General features: G+C 45.8%; 1 long non-coding RNA gene and 1 other non-coding gene across 3 annotated transcripts; both read left to right on the top strand.

Moving 5' to 3' along the window:
• The first annotated feature begins 4889 nt into the window (after positions 1 to 4889).
• LOC117523924 lies at positions 4890 to 8210 on the top strand. 2 transcript variants are annotated; one of them, XR_004564645.1, is made up of 4 exons: positions 4890 to 4933; positions 5051 to 5187; positions 5307 to 7114; positions 7408 to 8210. It is a non-coding gene; the product is annotated as an uncharacterized LOC117523924 (long non-coding RNA). The 2 variants fall into 2 exon arrangements; XR_004564644.1 differs by having other exon boundaries at positions 4914 to 5187.
• LOC117524036 lies at positions 7167 to 7302 on the top strand. Its single transcript, XR_004564683.1, has one exon. It is a non-coding gene; the product is annotated as a small nucleolar RNA SNORA14 (small nucleolar RNA).
• Positions 8211 to 10776: the final 2566 nt, after the last annotated feature.

Here is a 10776-nt window from a genome sequence, read left to right as displayed (position 1 = left end):
CAGACGCTAGCCGGGTGGCTTATGTTGTTAATTTGCTTTGAGGAGAGGCATGCGCCTGGGCTACGGCGCTCTGGGAGAAGAACTCACGGCTCCTAACGTCATACGCTGGGTTTGTAAGGGAGTTCAAACAGGTTTTTGATCATCCCAACAGAGGCGAGACCGCTTCGAGCGTGCTACTGTCAATGCGACAGGGGTGCCGGAGTGCAGCCAAGTATGCAGTCGACTTCTGCATCGCAGCTGCGAGATCCGGCTGGAATACCATTGCACTTCGCGCCGCCTTCATAAACGGACTGTCTACGGTCCTGAAGGAGCATCTGCTGGCTAAGGAGGAACTGCGGGATTTTGACGGGCTTGTCGACCTGGTTATACGCTTAGACAACCGTTTAGAGGAACACCGTCGGGAGCAGGGCGGGGGGCGTGACCGGGCACGGGCCGTCCCTCTTCCTTCCGGGTCCGAAAGGGTGCCGTCGTCCCCACGCTCCACAGCCAGAGGGCCCCGTGTGACTACAGCTCCCCCTGCTGACGAAGCTATGGACACGAGCAGGGCCAAAATTAAGTCAAATGACAGACAAAGGAGGCTGGCCCGCGGGGAGTGTTTTTTCTGTGGATCTAGTGGTCACATAAGGAGGAACTGTCCCCAAACGGTCAAACTACAACGCCCGTCCTTAGAAACTGGGCTAAGGGTGGGCCATAACATGCACGCGGGGGAACCCCGAAAATCAGCACGAATCCCAGTCACAATCCTTAGTGAGGATTTAACCCTTCACGCCCCAGCACTTGTAGACACGGGGTCGGAAGGGAATCTGCTGGATAGCAGATGGGCAAAGGAAGTAGGGCTCCCTCTGGTGGCTCTGCCTTCCCCTGTGAAGGTACGGGCACTAGATGGCACTCTTCTTCCATTAATCACACACCAGACACAGCCAGTGACTTTGGTGGTGTCTGGGAATCACAGGGAGGAGATTGTGTTTTATGTAACACCTTCTACCTCCCGAGTTTTTTTTGGGTTTTCCTTGGGTGTTGAAACACAATCCCCGGATTGATTGGCCGTCTGGGGTTGTGACACAGTGGAGCGAGACCTGCCACCGGGAGTGTTTAGGATCCTCGGTTCCACCTGGTGAGACAGCTAAAGAGGAGGTCAAAGTCCCCCCCCAATCTGACGGCGGTGCCGAGTGAGTACCACGATCTTGCTGACGTCTTCAGCAAAGATCTGGCACTCGCCCTTCCCCCGCACCGACCGTACGATTGCGCCATCGATTTGATCCCGGGCGCTGAGTATCCGTCCAGCAGGCTGTACAACCTCTCACGTCCGGAACGCGAATCAACGGAGACCTACATCCGGGACTCCTTAGCTGCCGGGTTGATCCGGAACTCCACCTGCCCGATGGGCGCGGGTTTCTTTTTTGTGGGTAAGAAGGACGGCGGACTCCGTCCATGCATCGATTACAGAGGGATGAACGAGATCACGGTTCGCAACCGATACCCTTTACCTCTGTTGGATTCGGTGTTCACGCCCCTGCATGGAGCCCAAATATTTACTAAACTTGATCTTAGGAATGCGTACCACCTGGTTCGGATCCAGAAGGGAGACGAGTGGAAGACGGCATTTAACACCCCATTAGGTCATTTTGAGTACCTGGTCATGCCGTTCGGCCTCACAAACGCCCCTGCAACGTTCCAAGCATTGGTTAATGACGTCTTGCGGGACTTCCTGCATCGGTTTGTCTTCGTGTATCTAGACGACATACTCATCTTTTCTCCGGACCCTGAGACTCATGTCCAGCATGTACGTCAGGTCCTACAGCGGTTGTTGGAGAACCGGCTGTTTGTGAAGGGCGAGAAGTGCGAGTTCCACCGCACTTCTTTGTCCTTCCTGGGGTTCATCATCTCCTCTAACTCCGTCGCCCCTGATCCGGCCAAGGTTGCGGCGGTGAGAGATTGGCCCCACCCAACAAGCCGTAGGAAGCTGCAACAGTTCCTCGGTTTTGCAAACTTCTACAGGAGGTTCATTAAGGGCTACAGTCAGGTAGCTAGCCCCCTGACAGCCCTGACCTCCACAAAAGTCCCCTTCACCTGGTCGGATCGGTGCGAAGCCGCGTTTAGGGAGTTGAAACGCCGGTTCTCGACTGCACCAGTTCTGGTGCAGCCCGATCCTACTCGCCAGTTCACAGTGGAAGTGGATGCCTCTGACTCAGGGATAGGAGCCGTGCTGTCCCAGAGCGGGGAGTCCGATAAGGTCCTCCACCCTTGTGCCTATTTTTCCCGCAGGTTGACCCCGGCTGAGAGGAATTATGACGTCGGCAATCGGGAACTCTTGGCGGTGAAGGAGGCTCTTGAAGAGTGGAGACACCTGTTGGAGGGAGCAACAGTGCCCTTCACGGTTTTCACGGACCATCGGAACCTGGAGTACATCTGGACTGCCAAGAGGTTGAACCCCAGGCAAGCCCGCTGGTCACTGTTCTTCGGGCGCTTTGACTTCCAGATCACATACCGCCCCGGGACCAAGAACCAACGGTCGGATGCACTGTCCTGGGTGCATGAAGAGGAAGCCAAAGCCAAGTTGGCGCCCGTTGAGGGGGGGGGTCCTGTTGTGTGGGCCGCTGAAGAGGAGGTACTGCTGGCCCACCACCACCAGATGGCACCCTGCTTGGAGTGCGGGCTCCAAGCACGAGAGGGCGTCGGAGCCGCTGGAAGTGACAGCTGTCACCTATCAACACCAGCTGTCACCCATCACCACCACTACAAAGGCCGGACTGCAACTCCACCTCCTCGCCGAGAAATCTTCTACCATACAGGTAATTCTCTGCTGAACCTTAATTCGAGCATTAGTCTGATCTCTTTTGCAGCCGTTTTCCTGGGACAGATACCCTGTCTGCTGAGTTGGCGTTTGGTGTGGACTGCGACGGCTTCGCCTCCCACCCCACCCAGATAAGTGGTTATCTCAGGAGCTGCACGAGTGTGTGATTCGGAGGTGGAGGTTCTCCCTCCTAACTGTATACAGACTGTGGGATTACTGAGTGTGCGAACTCACACTCATCCAAGAACTGTTTCTGTTCTCTGCCAGCAGTACCGGGTCTGACTGCTGAAGACAGTGGCCACCTGGGGCGCAGGGCTTGGCGGCTCCGGTGTTCTTCAGATCCGTTGGTGGTGGAAGCTGTGTGGGATCCGGCTCTTCTCGCACCGGACGTCTCCTATCTTCGAGCCTGCCACACGTCACCTTGTTGTCAGATTGATATTCTGTATATTTGTATTTGTCTGTACTACGTTGTGCACTTTCACAACATTAAATTGTTACTTTTTGGCTATTCCATTGTCCCTTCATTAACGCCCCCTGTTGTGGGTCCGTGTCACGACAACTTCACAACAGGTGGGTGTCTGAGACAATTTTAAAAAAATGTTCTCATAGTTAGATTTTTCTATGCTTTTGATATGTTGTAGTGCTTGAACTTTTGCACAAGATGCAACAATTGGGAAAGCTATTGATTAAATAGAAATCGTTGATTGACCCCCATTTTGCAAGATATTTATTGAACTAAAAGACACATGGACAGAGGATTTAATACTGTTATAACGGACTGATGCAGAAGGTGGCAGCAATGCAACAATCAGGATGCCGGCTGCCTTTAAATGCCATAGAAGAAGAAGAAATGCAGTGGCGGGTGACCACCCTGGGAGGAGACTCCTTCAGGACTCATGGGAGTCAGGAAGAGGGAGGGGGAAAACCTTTATCTTAGAAATGAAGGGTGAGTTGCCACAGCTCAGTCAGAGGGATACAGCTCCAGTAGTTGTCTGGCCAGCGGTTCCTACTTGGCTACTCCCTCAAGTGGAAGTGGACTGGACTGTGAAAGATCGCCTTAAAGGGGAGGGGGGAATATGTCCTGTAACTGTGGTGAGGGAGGCTATGCAGAACAATTGGGATGGGTATCTGCAATTGTTTACTGATGGGTCCGTTGACCCCACTAGCCGGAGAGGGGGATTTGGGATTTTTATTACTGCTCTGTCTCTGAGTCTTGGCAGATGACTTCCTGATGGCGTAGGAGTATTTACAGCTGAAATTTTGGCTATGGTGTGGGCTCTTGAATGGGTGGAAGAAGTGAGACCGGAGAGGGTTGTCATCTGCTCTGACTCAGCTGCTGTGTTGCAGTCCTTGGAGTCGGCCTCTTCCCGGTGTAGGCCTGATCTGGTGGTTGAGGTGCTGACTGCTTTGCTCAGAGTGGAGAAGGGAGGGTCAGCTGTGTGCTTCATGTGGGTCCCAGCACATGTGGGGGTTAGGGGTAATGAAATTGTGGATCAGGTTGCAAAGAATGCTTTAAGACATGACACTGTAGATCTTGAGGTGGCTCATAGCAGCTCTGAACATAAAGCCATGATTAAAAAAGTAGTGTGGGCTCAATGGCAGAAGGATTTGGACAGTGGAAATAAGGGTAGACATTTTTATAGTGTGCAGAAGTCTGTTTTTGGTGACTGCCCAACCCGGGGGAATAACAGAAGGGAGCAAGTACTGTTAACAAGACTGACGTTGGGACACTGTGGACTGGCAGCTGATCTATGTCTAATTGGTAAACACCACAATGGATTGTGTGAAACCTGCACAAAGAAAGAGACTATCCCTCATGTTCTGATGGAGTGTAAAAGATTTTCTGAGCAGAGGAGAGTTCTTTTCTCACATCTTTTTGATCTTGGGTTTGAGTCTGTTTCTATTAAAGTGCTGCTTGATCCGTCTGCAAGTCAGCAAGAGGTCTACAAAGCCCTGACGGATTTTGTGTTTAGCTCTGGCTTGCAGCATAGTCTGTGAGTAGAGTGCAGTAGTCATGGTCTGCCAGTGAAAGGCAGCAATGCGCTGACTGGCGCGCAGCCTGCCGGAAATCCATAAGAAGAAGAAGAAGAAGAAGAAGAAGAAGAAGAAATAATAATAATGCAGTGGCAGAAGAAGAAGGTGAAGTCACCTACCAACTTGAGTCATGTTGTATTTGGGCTGCGATTTAAATGTCTTTGGAGATGCTCTAAGCCGAAAAAATATGTTTATTTTCAGCGCTCTGTGTTGTTTATTTAGGGGTTATGAAATCATCTTTTAAATGCTGAATAATTGAGCTGACGAGACGCACGTTTTAGCCGGCAGCTAGCATTAGCCTGTTAGCTTGAGCCACGTTTCTGTAACGCAACGTGAAGCTGCCATCAAACTTTATGAAGGTAACTTTGTTTTTTTGTTTTTTTCTCCTCCCCTGGAAGACCACTGGTTTAGCATTGAGTTTAGACGCCCAATTCTAAAGTAAACCTAATTACACTTTTTAAATTTTTTTCCTTGAAAGGTTTAATTTGATGTCGTTCAGAAGATTTCTGCACAAAACCTGTTTTTCTAAGGTAGGTAACAAGAATGTTTATTCAGTGTTTTCATCTTTAAAAATACATAGTGCAAGACAAAGGAGCAGCTGAAAGGACTTAGTCATTTTGAAGTTTAACCAAAAATATGTGTGCATCATACACTTTTTATATGCAATCGTTGTCCTTTCTTACATGACTACAGTGCACCTGTATGTGAAATGCCTCAGTCAAACCTTGTATTTCTGGTCCAGTATAGCAAGAATTCTTTTTTCATGGGAGGTCAGTCTAGAAACAGCAGCATGAAAAAAAGGATGTTACTGACAGTTACAAATTTGACAGCTTTACAGCATTTGAGGAGAAACTTGAGGCTTCCCAAAAGGTATGTGATGACTTGTTTTCACATATTTCTAATGTTTATGTGATTAGAGTTAGGCTTACGTCTACTTCAAGTATCTACTGTGAAAATAGAAAAATGTACTTTTAACTGTACAGTGAAAATGGCAGGAATATAAAAACGGTAGTGTGAGAATAGCCCAGCAGACTCCTATGATAATACTGTGAAAAAGCATCATCCACATACAGTGTCCCAAAAAAGTGCCACAAAATCATTTGACTCTTAATTGTACAACAGCTAATCTCACTTCAGTTTTTTTTTTCCCCAGACATCAAGATACATGTGAGTAATTTCTTCTGATGTGGTTTGAGACTGATCTGATGAGGATGCCGCTTACAATTAAGCAAAAAGGGAAACTGATTGAATTATACTTTGAGACCAATTCAGTCGTGCCAACTCAACGACAATTTCAATGTCATTTTGCAGTTAGAAGAGCTCCAGACAGAAAGACAATATGGAGGATTGTGAAGAAGCTTCAAACTGATAGAACTGTTCACAATGTTAACCAGAGGAGCCAGAACTCCAAAGAACATTGACGCTGTCCACCAGTCTGCTAATCAAAGTCAGCATGGTGTGCAATAAATTCAAAAAACATAGTTGGACCTTATTGGTGTGTGGATGGAGAGGGAAGGGCTGTTACAGTGAACCTGAAGAATAACTGCACAAGTCATCTAAGTTTTATGCATCGGTCAGTCTTTGTTGAGGGATTGTTATCAATCGGCAATGGTTTGTGCAAGATGGTGCCACCCTTCATATTGCAAATGCAACGCTTGAAATGATGGCACAGAAATTTGGGGATAGGGTGATTTCTCAAAGAACAGACTATCCATGGGCAGCTCATTCTCCAGACCTCAATCCGTGTGCCTTTTTCCTTTGGAGTTACTCAAATGACGGTGTCTATGCTGGCAACCCGGGAACACTTCAGTATCAAAAGACAGCAATCACAAGATTCCTCAGAGCTATCCCTGCAGATATGTGCAAGAGAGTTACTGGAAACTTTGCAGTCAGGTTGAATGAATGTCTGAACCGCCGCAGCGCACATATTGTGCACATCTCGTGAATACCAAAACTCTTACAAACTGAGGTGAAATTAGAAATGATCACCAGAGACAAAATTCCCTGAGATACTCGTATGCTTCAAGATGACGTGACGAATATCATTATCCAAAAGTGGATACTTGGTCTTGGCCAGTGGATGATGACAAACTAAGGTGTTGAAGTGAGTGCACGCATGCTGTAAAATCTGATGTTAGTCCTTGAAGCAGGGGTGCAGCAGATCACTTTTGGATATTCTGTGGCTTTATTTTTGTGGTACTTTTTTGGGACACCCTGTATATATCATTTTATGTTTCTCTTTCAGGTTCTCCAGCCTTCCACGTGCTGCTCACTAAACTCCCACAGGTGAGACTTTTTTCTACAGTCCTAACCCATCAAACATCCAGCATGGCTGACCGAGCATCCTTAGTAAACCCCCCAGTTACTCTCTGTGATCTCTGGGACAAGAAAGGGTGCAAGATCAAGTTTAGAGTCATCCAAAGCTGAGGGCCATGTGTCAGTTGCTCTTGGTTATTTCAGCTCTAGGACACAATTGTTTACAATAAGTTGTTTTCCCTGTGGTTTGTAACCTTTTGTGATGCCACACACTTGGAAGTGTGGCCTCTAATGACCTGTACCGGTTTTATTCTGTTTTCCAGTAAATCATCAATTCTTGTTCTTGGCCAGTGGATGGCGACAAACTAAGGTGTAGGAGTGAGCGCTCACAAGCTGTAAAATCTGACACTAGTGCTTGAAGCCGAGGTGCAGCAGATCACAGAACAAGTGGATCACAGTTATGGAGCTGATCGTTTTTCATATCCGCAACAAAAACTGAGAAAAATATAGATCCCTTTGTTAAAGAAATTGGGAGTATTATAATAATAATAATAAATATATATATTTTTTTCACTCTGGGTTTGGGTTAGGGATGCACTCTGCCTTCCTGGGGAGTGACACATTTATCATCCAGTTAACTAGATTTCATAGTTTCTTATACCATTTGTTCTTATTCTGTTTGACTCGAGTTATGTTTTTCTGCTGTGATGACAAATATATATTTAATTAAAATGCAATAACTGTGGGCATATTATCATCTTCTGTTTATTTGTACCCAAACCAGCAACTTTGGAGTTTCCATTTGTCAAGTCTCATTCCAGTTTTTTAGTTAGGTATTGCAGCAGTGCCCTAATTTCATCTGTTTGCTGTGTACAGTTAGTCCTGAAGACTGTTGAAATGCAGATGTTACCTAGAACAGCGGTGTAAATTATTTTTTGTTCCATTATCTTATTTTTATTTGTACACGTGAAAATGGTCTTTTCATATTTCTTTGCTGATATGCATTTTTGTAGCAATTTTTGCAGTAAATGTTCCAGAATGCTGCCATTTTATGAAATTATGTGTAATGGGAGTTAAACCTCTTGTTGCTGTCTTGTATATGAGAACTGTAAAATACAACACTTGGAAAAACACACTCTTGAGTTTCCTTTAGCCACTAGATGGCAGTAGCACAGTATAGGTAAATATAAAGCAGTTTCAAATTGTGCTGTTAAATATGGTGGTAAGTGTCACACATAAAGATTTAAATTTTATCCATTTTACTTTAAAGAAATAAAGGGCGGGTTTAATATGCAAATGTCTCCGTCCACAGTGGGTGGCATTTTGTAAGCAGGCGGGATGATTAAATCTGCAGCTGTCTTGTGAAAGTGTGTGTGTGTGTGTGTATGTGTATATATATATATATATATATATATATATATATATTACTAGAGAGCAACTGTGTGTGTAACCTACGCGGTGAGGTGTGAGCTTGTGTTCAAGCACTGTGACTTTATTTTGAATGGGTTTACTGTGTGTGCAGGAGCAGCTTGTGGAGGAGGGAGTAGGTCTGGTTAAACGTGCGTTTTCTGGAAGCCTAAACTGTAATTATTTTTATCCCTGTCTTCAGCTGTTTTTCTAAGGGCTTTGGCCGGCACAGTCTGCTCCTCCGGGTTGCCAGGAAACAGGAGTAGGGAAAATAGTTTTTCTACATTAGGAATGAAAAATGAAATTTGAACTGCAGCCCAGATGTGACTAAATGGCAGACAGTGTTCCATTTTCCATCACCTCGTGCTCACTACAGTTTTATTCAGCGCTCTGCCATTTGGTGGAAAGGAGAAGCCTGTCAAAGCCCCACAGAGACATCTGTTCCCGAGTGTGGCTATATATGTCTGCAGGAGAAGTGACTCGATCTGCTTTGGGGAGGCAGAGGAGAAGCGTGAGCTGTGGGTTACTGCTGGCGCTGGGATAGGAACAGGTTTGGCGCTCGGGCCAGATCCTTCCGCAGCGTACCCCTGGCCTGCTCTTCCGGTAAACACTGCTGCCGGCCACGTAGACTGGGTTGAGCTGGACACAGACGGATTCTTGCTGACGCCGCATGTCATCACATAGCAAACAGTGAAACAAGCCTCACGTAGTGAATCATGTTTGATTTGAAGATGATGCAGCAAATGTTTTTCATTCAAGACTAAACCTGTTTTTGTCCAGTCCTCTGTGGTGTAGCTGCATTCATAGGCAGTGAGATGTTTAACCAAAGGCGGCTCTAAAAGGAAGTGCCGCACAGGGCTGGAGCCCCCATCCCTGCCATCTTAAGATTTTCGTTAGTGCCACGAAAAAATAATTGGCAATTGAGAATCCTCTGTTTACTTCATTTGCTTGAAGGATCTGGCATCAGTTTTCACAACACCCACAAGATATTGTTCACAGGTGAGGTCTAAACTTACTACATACACCTGGCTAAAATCTTTCAAACTTATACCGCTATTCCACAGAGCACTGATCTTGGATTTGTCAATTTGGCATCATTACACGGTCATATTCAAACATCTTTAAATGGGGTAGTTCTACTGAGTACAACTTGATACTTGTTTGTACTCCATCGGGTAAAAATTTGAAGCAGAAGTGTTTGTTGCAGTTCTGACTCAGAATACAGGCAGGGGTAGCTTTACTGTAATTTTTGATTGTGTTGCCAGGTCTGCACTTTATAAGCCAGCCTGATAGGAGACAGCGGAGTAAGCAGTTTCATCCTGTTTTTACACTTTAGCTGGAGTGTGGGGGATTGTAATAGAAGAGTGTCCTGTGGAGTAGGGGTGTTAGTTTCTTGAACTGCACATACTCCATTTTATCAAGGAGTATCTAAGACGGTGTCCTCGGAGTATTGCTTTTAAACAGGATAGATTCTACAAGTTGTTACTTTTTAAAGATTCCAACTACCTTAACCGGCAATCTTTGGGGTAAAAAACACATCTAATCAAGAAAAGGTATACACAACACAAATAGATGTCCATAAGTCAGGTTCCTCCTCAGGAGCTATCTGGAAAAGATTCACAGTACCACACACTGTCTATTATACAAAGATATAAGAATTACCAAACTACACAGGCTATACATTGACAAAGTAGACAAAAATGAAAACACAAGACTTAACGTCGGTTCTAAAATCTCAACAAAATTTCAGGGTCATGGTTATGAGGCCAGTGAGTTGGAGGTAGCGGAAATGTGACACCATCCATTTTACAGAGCCCTCCCATGACCTGAGTGGGTTCTAACCAAGGAGGAAGCCATTAATCCAAAATGCCCACCCCCACCCCTATCCAAAAAAAAAAAAAAAAAGAGGCTCAGGCTTTGTCCTGTGATAACTTTCAGGAAGTTTTTTTTTTATGTAGATTTTAAAATGTCTTAGTTCTTGACTTGCAAGGAGCAGAATTAACATTAGATTTGGAGGTAGGCTTTCAAATATAATGACAGGTGGCATATTAACCCAAAATGATGCCAATTAAACTTTCAAACACAAGGCCTAATAGCACCGGTGCCTATCTCTGGATTCCATAGTGTGAAAAAGTCTGTGACCTCCCTTGGATGGGACGCCAGGTTGACGCAGTTTACTTCCTTAACCTGGGCTTACACTGTGCAAGTTTTGGCCCTTTTTCAGTTGATTTTTCACTTCTGCGAGAATTTTATGGATCGCACAGAGTATCAGCTTAATCGTGCGT

This window comes from Thalassophryne amazonica, chromosome 13 (assembly GCF_902500255.1).
Source record: "Thalassophryne amazonica chromosome 13, fThaAma1.1, whole genome shotgun sequence".
NCBI classification, from domain to species: Eukaryota; Metazoa; Chordata; class Actinopteri; order Batrachoidiformes; family Batrachoididae; genus Thalassophryne; species Thalassophryne amazonica.
This window is presented reverse-complemented; position numbering and strand designations above follow the sequence as displayed.